The sequence below is a fragment of the Octodon degus genome, unplaced genomic scaffold, assembly GCF_000260255.1.
Source record: "Octodon degus isolate 3935 unplaced genomic scaffold, OctDeg1.0 scaffold00077, whole genome shotgun sequence".
In the NCBI taxonomy this organism is placed as follows: Eukaryota; Metazoa; Chordata; class Mammalia; order Rodentia; family Octodontidae; genus Octodon; species Octodon degus.
In genome coordinates, this window is record NW_004524653.1 from 7,954,604 (window position 1) to 7,958,268 (window position 3,665).

Below are 3,665 nucleotides of genomic sequence, written 5' to 3' on the forward strand. Positions count from 1 at the left end.
GGGGGGGGGGGGGGGGGTGGAAAGCAAGAAAAGGGCTAGGGAGGTAGCTCAGTGGACTAAGTGCTCAGAGATCAGGATTCGAACCCTGACACCACATGCCATGCTGGCCCCTGGCCCCGGGGTACACTGAGCCAGCCATTGAGCTCAGGCATGCAAGTACATGCCTGTAATCCCAGCGCTGGGGAAGTTGAAAACATGAGGATCACTACGATTTCAAGCTGCATAGTGAGACCCTGTACAAAATACATTAAAAAAAAAAGAAAAAAGTTCAGGAAAGTGGTTTGAAATCTCTCATATCCAGGTTTTTTTTTTTTTTTCTTTTGTATACCAGGAATGGAACTCAGGACTTTTTATTTCAAGGCAGGCATTTGTGCCACTGAGATATACTCTAGGCTTCTGTGGCCACATTCAGAAATCATTCTTCTGCAAAGGCCCAAGAGACATGGTGTGGAGAGGCCCCTCCTCCCCACAGCCTCGATGTCCAAACCCTGCTCATCCAAGCAAACGTTCGCCTTTGTCTTTGCCCCTGTTCCCTTCCGCTGTATGCTAGGTCCAATTCTTTGCCATGCACAAGAGCCTAGATAACCACTGCAACAGCACCGCAGGATGAGGAGCCAGGCTGGTACCGTCTGGAGGAGGGGCCCCCTGAGCAGAGCAGCATGTGCAAGGGCCCGGGGGTGGGAGAGTTGGGGTGTCTGAAGCCACAGAAGAGGCCACGGAGCTAGAGCAGATTGGGTAAAGGAGGCAGAGGGCAGGAGAAGCGAGGCCTTCAGGAGCTGCTACTGGGGGATTTGAAGGCCACAGGGCGCTTGCTTGAATTTTATTCTGAATAAAGATCAAAAAGATTTGGGGAAGATGTGGCATGAAGGTCCCGGTGACCTGGGCCACAGAGCAGCTTCCGGCCTCTCACCAAGGGAACCAGAAGGCCAAGGTTCCCGGGGTGAACTCTTGATTCTGACAGGATTCAGGGAGCCTAAACCCACCCTTCCCGAGTAAGCTGCAGGACGTCCTGCCACAGAAAAGGGATTTTTCAGAACATGTCCGGGAGGGCACAAAGGGACAGAGCAAGCAGAAGTTTGATTTCAAAGAAGTAGGGTGCGGAACCTCAAGAGAGAGGGGCACGTTGGATCTGGAGCTGGAAACGTTCGTAAGGATGGGAACCTACAGTTGTTAGTGGTTTCCAGGAAAGGATGGCTGTTACAGAAAGTTGAGGACCAACTCCCAGGTGGTGGGGAAACCCCATTTTGCAAGTGAAAAGGAATGGCAGAGGGCCATTTGCAAGTAAAAAGTAATGGCCAAATCCATTTGCCTGGTATTTGGTCTTGGGGGAAAAATATTTTAACTGGGCTTGGGTTCCAGTTGTGGAGCTTTATTTTTCTTTTTGAGTCAGGGTTTCTTTATGCAGTTCAAACTGGCTTTGAACTCATTTGTAGCCCAGCCTGGTCTCGGAACTCCCAATGATCCCCCTGCCGCAGCCTCCCGAGTGCTGGCACTGCAGGCGTGAGTCACCTTGCCTGGCTCCAAAAGTACACCCAGAATTTTGTTGGTCTGGGAAACCAAAGTGCTGTGCCGCTGACTACGTCCCTATTTATTTTTGTAGCACTCAGGATCGAACTCAGGACTTTTGTGCTGGCCGGTGGCCCTTTTATTTGCGGAACTGGGGATTGAACTCAGAACTCTGTGCTTGCCAGGCAAGTACTTATTCTACTGAGCCACCTCCCCAGAACCTTTTATTTATTATTTATTTTTTTTTTGCACGGCACCAGGGATTGAACTCAGAACTCTGTGCTTGTCAGGCAAGTGCTTATTCTGCTGGGCTATCTCCCTGTCCCTGGCCCCTCTTGCAAGCAAGCACTTATTCAACTGAGTTATCTCCCCAGCCCCGCTTATTATTTTTTAAAAAAAATGTATTTAGTACAGATCAGACTCAAAATGACCCTATCTTCAGCCTCCCAAGTGCTGGGATTACAGGCGCGCACCACCACACCCAGTCTCAGTCACCCTCTCAGCGCGCTCCCGGGTGCAGGGCTGGCACAACTTGCCGAGGATCAACCCTGGTGCCTGTGCCTACCTAAGCAGGCACTTTAGTCCGCTGAACTATCTGGCCAGAATTTAATTCCAACAAACAAAAAAGCCAGGCATGGGGACCCAGACCTGTAAACCTGTAATCCCAGAATTTGGGAGGCTGAGGCAGGAGGATTGTAGTGAGTTTGAGACCAGCCTGGACTACAAAATTACTTTAAGCCCAGCCTCGACTGCGTAGTGAGACCTTGTCTTACAAAAAAATTACCTGGGGGCCGGGGAGATGGCTCAGTGGAATAAGCGCTTCCCTGGCAAGTGCAAGGGCCTGAGTTCAATCCCTGGTTCTGCAAAAAAAAAATTAAAAAATAAATAATTTACCTGAACTACAGAACAAATGTACTGTTTCCTGTTATAGAATTTTTTTGTTGCTAGTTTGCTGAGACAAGGTCTCTTTGTAGTTCAAGCTGGTCCTGAACTTTGTAGCTCAGCCTGGCTTTGAACCCAAGGTGATCCTCCTCCCTCAGTTTCCCAAGTGCTGCGATTACCAAGTATGTATCCACAACTCAAAGAAACATGAGTTCAATCCCCGGTTCCGCAAAAGAACTAAACAGCTTTTCCCCAGAACTAGTCAGTAAGAGACACACAGAAGACTTTTCTTCAGAAAGCTAAATGTCTTTTATTGGGGTAATGGGCCTCACTGGGGCAATGGGCCGCGGGGTGGGCCAAGGGCCTCACTGCTGGGCGGCGTGGTCGTCAGGAACGCCGGGATCGCGGGGCTCAGCGCTGCTGTCTCCAGAGTCCCGGGGCTCGTTTACGTCCCGAAGCGCCGGCGGGCTGGAGTAGGGCTCCAGGTGCAGGGCTTCCCAGCCGTCGTCGGCGAGGAAGGCCAGCCCCACCGTGGCTGGGGCCTCTGGCCTCGCTATCTGGCTGGTGAAGCCGCACTCTTCCAGGGTTTTCTGGTCGTCCAGAAGCTGGCCGGCATTGTAGAGCCTCTGCTCCTCGGGCGGCCGCTTGAGGATGGCCTGGATCAGGCGTTTCAGCTCCAGCACTGTGCTCGACTCCTTGGCTTCCACGAAGGTCGTGGTCTTGCGGCGCCGGATCTGGAGGAAGAGGTCCATCTCGGCGGCTGCTTCTTGCTCGATGCCGAAGAGACGAGGTGAGGAGAGATGCTGCTTCCCGCTTCGAGGGCGAGGAGAGTGGCAGCCTGCAGCTGGGAATGTTGCTCCTGGAGATGGTGTTTCCTTTTATAGGTTAGACTGACCTTGAATTTGTAGTGATCCACCTTCCTCAGCCTCCCTAGCGGTGGGATTAGCAGTGTAGGGATTACCAGGGTGCTCCACCACGCCCGGCTCAAGTTTTTTCTTTTTTTCTTTTTGACGCAGTAGTGCAGGCTGGCCTGAGCTCACTTTGTAGCTAGGCTGGCCTCAAACTTGTAACAGTCCTCCTGCCTTAGCCTCCCAAATTCTGGGATTACAGGCGTGCGCTAGCTACCACTCCCGACCCACCTCAAATTTTACTGTCTCTTTTTCTCTTTTTTTTTGTACCAGGAATCAAAATCATGACCTCATGCTTGCCAGGCAGGCACTGTGCTGCTGAGCTATATGCCTGGCTCTCATTGTATTATTATTATTTTGAGACAGGGC

At 51.5% G+C, this 3,665-nt stretch overlaps 1 pseudogene; it reads right to left on the bottom strand.

The window, feature by feature from the left end:
* Positions 1-2,753: 2,753 nt before the first annotated feature.
* Positions 2,754-3,140, bottom strand: LOC101578134 (annotated as a pseudogene).
* Between the last annotated feature and the right edge of the window lie 525 nt (positions 3,141-3,665).